Raw genomic sequence first — 8996 nt, 5'->3', positions numbered from 1 at the left:
ATTTGCTCCAGTAAGTTGAAACAGATAGAACAGGGGTGGAGGGCTAGGGGGAAAGGAGTACCTGCTTGTACAAATAAATATATTTTTAGCATGGGAAATAGCTATGCAACTTCTTATAACATTAAGACAGTTTATATGGGTTTTGAGAACACTTGAGTAATAATTTATTGAACTGTTCACTTGTATTTTAGTACAATAAGAACAAATCACTCCTTATACTCATATAATTCCATACCATGATAATATCTTATTCTTTTTCTTTTTTAATGTTTGTTATTTTATGTTTTCACAATATCATCACATAGTTGTATATTTATCATGATCATTTCTTAGAACATTTGCATCAATTCAGAAAAAGAAATAAAAAGAAAGCAGAAAAAAATTCACACATACCATACCCTTTACCCCTCCCTTTCATTGATCACTAGCATTTCAACCTACTAAATTTATTTTAACATTTGTTCCCCCTAGTATTTATTTATCTATAATCCATATGTTTTACTCGTCTGTCCATAAGGTAGATAAAAGAAGCACTGGACACAAGGTTCTCATAATCACACAGTCACATCATGAAGGTATATCATTATACAATCATCTTCAAGAAACATGGCTACTGGAACACAGTTCTATATTTTCAGGCAGTTCCCTTCAGCCTCTCCATTACACCTTAACTAAAAAGGTGATATCTATATAATGTGTAAGAACAACCTCCAGGTTAACCTCTCGGCTCTGATTGAAATCTCTCAGCCATTGACACTTTATTTTGTCTCATTTCTCTCCCCCCGCCCCCTTTTGGTCCAGAAATTTTTCTCAATCCCTTATTAATCCTCCCTCTTAAAGTAGAATATATTTAAAAATTCATATGTATCAGGTCAATTTTCATTTATCCCTAGTTTTAGTAGTTTCTCTGTTTTAATGAAATGCTTTCCATTTTTCCTCTGAAATTGGAGGTCATATATTTATTTCTAACTTCAAGACCACTTAAAAAATTATTAACACTGTATCTAATATCTAAAATATGCCAACAAACTCTTAATTTTCAGTTGGGTGAGAAAATAAGACCATTACATTTCATTAGAATTATCATTTGATCTTATGCCAGATTATCAATATTCAAATAATTAGAATGCAATGTATGCGGAATATAATTTAGCCTCTCTTCAATGGCTAAAAAAAACAGTTCATAATTGTGCAATGTCTCAGCCACACCACCATATTTATTCATTCGTTCATTTCACCTCTATTTATTGAACTTACTATATACCAGGTACAAAATTAGGCACAAGAAATAGAAATTTCAACAGGCATGGACCTTGCCTTCCAGGAACTTGTATCAAAGATTACTGAGTGGGTGGAGAAAGGAGCCTAGCCCTATAGCTCTCTAGGTGACAGCCTGGCAGGTATCAGAGAGTTCACATTGTGCACCTCCAGCCTGAAGCATGACCACATTTCCCGCTGGTCTTTTAGTCAGTTTTTTGTATATATACCAGTGTCCATAATTAAATCAGCTCAAATTGACTAATTCGGTACAATTTCATATATCTATATGAATGCTTTTGCTAAAATCAAATATATGATATATAATACCTTCTCTTCTTCTATTAATCTTACAGCTCATTTAAAAGCAGATTTATTTCCTCATTTTTCTTTTAGTATGAATGCTTTTATTGGTCAACAAAATAGTGCCATGTCATTTCTATTTTTTGCTTGCTCTGACAAATATTCAGTGTTTGTTTTTTTTTTTTCACATGGGCAGGCTCCGGGAACCGAACCCAGGTCTCTGGCACAGCAGGCAAGAATTCTGACACTGAGTCACTGGGTGCACCGCCCTGCTCAGTATTTTTAAGAGTGTGTTAGTTCAGCTTATCAGACGTAATGGATCAGAATCACTAGTCTATTTCCCAAACCTGTTATTTCCTGATAGGGAGTACCAGGTCATCTGTCTTCTATTCAGAAGGCACAAATTATCCAACTATAGAGAGAAGAGTTTTTGCCATGTACCATCTAATTTTTTCTCTCCTCCCAGGTTTATTCCACTGAAAATGCACCTGAAGGAGCAGAGGGAAATTCAGATAATGCTGCAGATAATTCCAGAAAATCTAGCTCTATTCAGATTCCTTTTTCTGATTGTGTTTTGGGCTTGAAGCGTGGAAGGGAAGATGAACCACTGGCCCCAGACTTAGGCTGGTGTTCAGGCAGTCCTAGAACCCAAAGCCTCTATCACCGAAGGCACCCAGGGGCTAGATGGACTTTGGTGGGAGGCATTGCCCTAAGAGGCAGTGCTGACGTGGGGACGGTATGGGATTTTTCTCAGTATCTTTCCCACCTTCCACCTCTTCTGCTTTGCTTCCGATCTGAGTTAATGACGCCACAGCCAGTTGCTAAAAACCAGAACCCTGAATCCAGTGAGCAAGAGAGTCAGTATCATGATAACCTTGGAATTTAAATTGCATGAGAAGGAAAGTGAGGATTGGACTTGGATAAAAGACAGTGGATGGGTAATAGAATCAGATGATTCTATTTGGTCTATCAAGGGGGTGAAGGATTATTGGAATTGTAAAAAGGAGGGAGGTGGAAAGAGAGTAAGAAGGAGTGGGGGTGGGGGAGTAGAAGAGTGTAGGGTGGGAATTGGGAGGAGGGGGCCAGGGGATGCTGAAGAGTGGAGCTCTATTTAAACCTTAGATTCTTAGGTGTGGTTACAGGAAAGAGAGGCTGAGTAGGGTGGAGGGCAGCCTGTAAAGGGAAGGACTTCAGGGAACTGAGAAGTCAGGTTATGGGATTCTCAGAGATTTGGTTAGAATTTAGGTGGAAATAGACATATCATCCTTAGTGCAAGGATGCCTTCCTGGAATTGGGAGTGCCTACCAAATCACTGCTATTAGAGGGAATTTGTTATTGCCTTGATCTCTAAGAGATACATTTCTTACATTGTTGATCACCAATTTTCAACACAATTAAGGGCTTATTGGCTGAGTTCTCTATTTTATCTACATTTTTTAGAATGTTTTAAGGGAGCAAGCGCATCATGGACCACATCTACGTGCCCACTCACTCACGTAGAGCTGCAAACCACAGCAAGGCTTGCATTTGGACACCCAGACCATATCGGCCATTGGCAAACTATAACTTGCATTGCTTCCTTTTTGTATTGCTCATGGGCTAGGAGTGATTTGTACATTTTCAAATGGATTGACAAGAAATCAAAAGAAGAATAATATTTCATCAACTCAATGTCCAAAATTCAAATTTCAGCATCTATTCCTAAAGTCATTCTGGAGCACAGCCACACCCATTTGTTTTCATATTGTCTATAGCTGTTTTCCAGCTACAATGGCAGAGTTCAGTAATCGGAACAGAGCTTGCCTAGGCCACAAAACCTAAATATTGACTCTGAATTTTACAGAAAAAGCTTGCCTACCTCTGTTCCAAGTTTTAAAATAGCCCTTGTTTGTATATCCTTCGGAAAAACAAACTATCTACTGTGCATCTAAATATCTTTATCAAAAAATAAGATGTTAATAGTAGAAGGGAGACCATTTAGCACAGTTAGTAGAGGTTGGCTGAAGAAGTCCAGACATAACCGGGGGCGAAAAAGAGTGTACACCCAACTGCTGCTGTGGGACCACACTGGACTGTGCAGTGCTAAACCGGGAGGGACTGGGATGGTTATAGGGAAAAGCAGACCCAACTTAAACCCCAGTATCACGCATCCATGATCACTTACTTAATTTCTCTGAGTCTCAGCTTATTATTACATTAATCACAATAGAGTCATTACCTTTCTGGGTGGATGACATTTGATAACCTTTACAAAAGAAACTATACAGAGTAGACCTTTATTAATCTTAGTTTCTTCCCCACTGTTTCAGTTTGCTAAAGCTGCTGGAATATAATATACCAGAAATGGATTGGCTTTTACAAAAGGGATTTATTAACTTAATAATTTTAATAAACAGCTCTAAGTCCATGAAAATGTCCAAATTGAGGCACCAACAAGAGGATACCTTCTCCAAGGAAAGGCAGCAGGCAGTGGGGACAGGTGGGAAGGCTTGTGGCTGGTGTCTGAGGTCCTTGCTCCTGGCTCATTGCTTTCACGTTCTGACTCCAGTGGCTTTCTCTCTAAGCAACTGCGGGCTCTCATTAGCTTCTCTGGGGCAAAATCTGGATTTTGTCTCTTAGCTTCCATTGGTTCTCTCCAGGTTCTGGCTATTTCTGTGAATCCTCACTTAGTACCTGAGGTATTTCTGTCTGCATCTCCAAATGTCTGTCTAGGCATCTGCTGTCTGTATTGGTTGTGACTCTCCATCTGTCTGTGAGCTCTTTTAAGGACTCCAGTAAATTAATTAAGACCTACCTTGGAAGGGGCCACATCACCATGGAAATAATCTAGTCAAAGGGTCCCATTCGAATAGCAGGTCTGTCCCTACAAGATTGGGTTAGGATTAAAAGAGCATGGCTTTTCGTGGGAGGGGGTTGCAAGGGTAGTTCAGTGGTAGAATCCTCGCCTGCTATGCGGGAGACCTGGGTTCGATTCCCTGTCCATGTACTTATGTACTTTCCAAAAAACAAACAAACAAACAAAAATTCAACAAATTGTGCTGCAATAAGGGATACTCACATGGAAAAATAATGAAATGTGACTCCACCATACAACATACAAAAAAAAAAAGAACATGGCTTTTCCGGCATACATAACACCCACCCTCCCCTCTTTAGCAGTGAGATCTCAGAAAAAAGAATTACAGCTTCATGTCACTGAGAAACCATTTAACATAGTGTAGCAATAAGGGAAAATATTATTTTCATCTCATTGCAATATCTGCATTTGAGAGGACTCAGAAACTATAAAGAAATCTCAGCATTTACATGGAGCCAGCAGAAAAAATAAAGGCAGTACCTAGAACTGAAGCATGACTATCCCAAATCAACAAAAGGGTAACACTTTACAGTACAGCTATATGATTGAATATTATATAGCTATGAAAGAAAGGAAACAGAAGTTGTTTCCTTTTCATTTTTATTTTAGTAACATATATGCAACATAAAATTTCCCATTTTAACCACTTTCAAGTATACAATTCAGTGATGTTAATTACATTCACAATGTTGTACTATCATCACCAACATCCATTACCAAAACTTTTCCATCATCCCAAACAGATGTACTGTACCAGTTGTTAAGCATTAATTCCTTATTCCCCCTACTTTCTCCCACTCTCTACCCTATAATTTAATTTCTGTCTCTATGAATTTGCATAGCCTAGTTATTTCATGTAAGTGGGATTATACAGTACATGTCTTTTCATGCCTGGCTTATTTCACTCAACATAGTGTCTTCATGGTTTTTGCATGTGTGTAGCATGTATCAGAACTCCATTCCTTTTTATGACTGAATAATATTCCATTGTATGTATATGCTACATTTCGTTTATCCATTCATCTGTCAATAGAGAGTTGGGTTGCTTCCAACTTTGGCAATTCTGAATAATGCAGAAATTAACATTGTTGCGCAGATATCTGTTTGGGTCCCTACTTTCAATTCTTTCGGTATATGACTAGAGGTATGAACAGAGTTCTAAATATATACAAAATGTAAAAGTTATATACTAAGTGAAAAAAAGCAGTATATAAAATATTATATACAACAAGAGCTCAACTATATTTAAAATTAAAAAAAGAATAGTAAGGAGAAAAATACAAAATATTTTTTTTTAATTTTTATTTTGGTAACATATCTACAACTCAAAATTTCCCCTTTAATCACATTCAGATATGTAATTCAGGGATGTTAATTACATTCACAATGTTGTGCTACTATCACCATACTCCATTGCCAAAACTTTTCCATGACCCCACAACAGAAATTCTGTACCGATTAAGCTCTAATTCCCTATACCCTACCTCCTCCCCAGGCCCTGGTAACCCATATTCTACTTTGTGCGTTTATAAATTTGCTTATTCTAATTACTTCATACAAGTGAGATCATATAATATCTGTCCTCTTATGTCTGACTTACATCATTCAACACAATATCTTCAAGGTTTATCCATGTTGTATCATGTGTTAGTTTGCTAAAGTTGCTGAAATGCAATATACTAGAAAGATCTATTAACTTACAAGCTTATAGTTCTGAGACCATGAAAACATTCAAATCAAGGTATCATCAAGATGATACCTGGACTCTGAAGACAGGCTGCTGACAATCCAGGACTCCTCTGTCACCTGGCAGGGCACATAGCAGATCTGCAGGTCCCTCCATCCCCTCTTAGGTTTCATTGCTTTCAGCATCTGGCTTCTCCATCTGTGGCTTTCTTTCTAAGCTTCTGCATGTGCCCTTTTCTCTCAACTTTTATATCTTTTTCTCTGTCAGCTTCAAGCTATTTCTGTCTGTATTTCTCCTTATAAAGGATTCCAGTGAGGATTAAGACCCACCTAGAAACTTTAAAAAGTTGAGAAAGTAATCAGACTTTGAGTAGAGATATGAATGAAGCTCATCTGGATAGGACTAAGGTATATCAGAATACAGGGTAAAGGATGATATCATCCATATTTTAAAACTTCAACTTCTGTGTGAGACTAAAGGGAGAGATGTTTATTTAGTGCAAAATTTATATTTTGGGCAGTTCATTTCCTAATTTAGCTTGCATGGTTAGTTTAGTTGAACACTTTAAGTATATGGAATCTTGACTAGGGTGTGAGATTTTGTTGGTTTGTCCAGGTTAGTGTGATGCCCTGATATATCCCAGAGTAATTTGGGCAGTGAATAAAGAAGTATTTGCAAAGTCCCCTTGGGGGACTATGAGAAAGGAGGAAATATTCAACTTCCCCATTTGGAGAATTTTTGATATTCTTGCAAGCAGTAGGGACAACAAAATCAATAGGCCAAGTCCTCGATCTTGGGGTTTGCCCCTATGAAATTTATTCCTGCAAAGGATAGGCTAGGCCTACTTAAAATTGGGCCTAAGAGTCGCCTCCAGAGAACCTTTTTGGTTGCTCAGATGTGGCCTCTCTCTCTAAGTCAACTTGGCAGGTGAACTCACTGCCCTCCCTCCTATGTGGCACATGATTCCCAAGGGTTTAGATCTCCCTGGCAATGTGGGACAGAAATCCCGGGATGAGCCAGGACCCGGCGTCAAGAAAGTGTTTTTGACAAAAAGGGGAAGAGAGAAATTAGACAAAATAAAGTTTCAGTGGCTGAGAGATTTCAAAGAGTTGAGATGTTATCCTGGAGGTTATTCTTATGCATTGTGTAGATATCCCTTTTAAGTTTATGGTGTACTGGAGTGGGTAGAGGGAAGTGAAACTGTTGACCTCTGTTCTAGTAGGCTTGATTCTTTTTTTTTTTAATGATGCTCCAACAAAAATTTATTCCATGAATCTGAGTATTTAAATCTTCCATTAAGCACTAAATGTCCATAGGTAACGGCCATTTCTAGATCTAATACTTTTTGTCCTGGATTCTTTATAAAATTATTTAATATTTAATAAATATAGTTAAATCATCATGGTTAAATAATGATAAAAATATTTAAATCATCATGGTTCTTTCAATTCTTGTTCCATCTTGGGTACTTGGTCCTTTAGGTTTTCCATGATGTCATATCCTAATTCTGTCATGCTATCCATGAACTCACTCCTGTTTGGAGAATTTGTACTGTGTTGCTTCTCTGAACTTCCAAACAAAGATCAACAGACTAATGCTGGCTGGGTAGTAGTCCAGTCATTACAGCACTACTGTATACCATCATTCCAATTTTATTTTCAGCCTGTAGATCTTTGCACCTATTGTACAATTGTTTGAATTTCTTTCCTATGATCCTTTTATACTCTCTCATTTATAAAGTTCAGGAATTTAGAAAAAATTATCTGTGGCTAAATCTAATTTACAGTCATTTTGAGATAGACAACTTGCTGCTCTATTTCCACTAGATTGTAGGGAGATCATAGACTGCCAATCTTTATCCTCCTGTGATGATTTCAACATGTTCTAGTTGGTTTTCCTAAGGCCTCTCCCCTCTTTCTCTGGCTCCATAAAGAATGGACTGTGGAGGCCTAGACAACTCTTCTCTCAGCTCTCTGGGTCCTGCTTATGTGCAGTGTAGGACTTCCCTAATGTGTAGCCCTGATTCTTGAAGATGATTGTATGAAGATATAACTGTCACAATGTCACTGTGTGATTGTGAAAACCTTGTGACTGATGCTTCCTTTTATCCAGGTAAAAGTAAAAAAATACAGACAAAAGATAAATAAATAATAGGGGGGATGAAGGGTAAAATAAATTAGGTAGATAGAAATACTAGTGGTCATGAGAGGGAGGGGTAAGGGGTATGGTATATATGAGGTTTTTTTTCTTTTTCTGGAGTGATGCAGATGTTCCAAAAAAATGATCATGGTGATGAATACACAACTATGTGATGATATTGTGAGCCGTTGATTGTACGTCATGTATGAAATATATGCGTGTGAAGATTTCTCAATAAAAATATTTTTAAAAAGACCCACCTAGACTATTTCTTAACTGAAATAACCTAAAGGTACCACTCATAATAGATCTACATCCATAGGAATATATTAGCTTCATGAACATGATCTTTTCTGGGGTACATAATAGTTTCAAACAAGCACATAACATTCATCAAAACCTCGTTCCTTTTCACAACTTAATAATATTCCATTGTATGTATATACAACCTTTTTCTTATTTGTTCATCTATTGATGGACACATAGCTTGCTACCACCTTTTCACAATGGTGAACAATGTCACTATTATTATTGCTGTGGAAATATCTGTTTGAGTCCCTGCTTTCAATTCTTTTGGATATACACCTAGAAGTAGAATTGCTAGGTCATGTGGTATAATTCTACACTTAACTTCCTGGAGAACTGCCAAACTGTTTTCCACAGAAGCTGCAGCATTTTACAGTCTCACCAACAATGAATGAGTGTTCCTATTTTTCCACATCCTTCCAACACTTGCTATTTTTTATTGTGTAA

At 37.4% G+C, this 8996-nt stretch overlaps 1 pseudogene; it reads right to left on the bottom strand.

The window, feature by feature from the left end:
• Positions 1–7344: 7344 nt before the first annotated feature.
• Positions 7345–7976, bottom strand: LOC143686295 (DCN1-like protein 1; annotated as a pseudogene).
• Between the last annotated feature and the right edge of the window lie 1020 nt (positions 7977–8996).

The sequence above is a fragment of the Tamandua tetradactyla genome, chromosome 6 (assembly GCF_023851605.1).
Source record: "Tamandua tetradactyla isolate mTamTet1 chromosome 6, mTamTet1.pri, whole genome shotgun sequence".
In the NCBI taxonomy this organism is placed as follows: Eukaryota; Metazoa; Chordata; class Mammalia; order Pilosa; family Myrmecophagidae; genus Tamandua; species Tamandua tetradactyla.
This window is presented reverse-complemented; position numbering and strand designations above follow the sequence as displayed.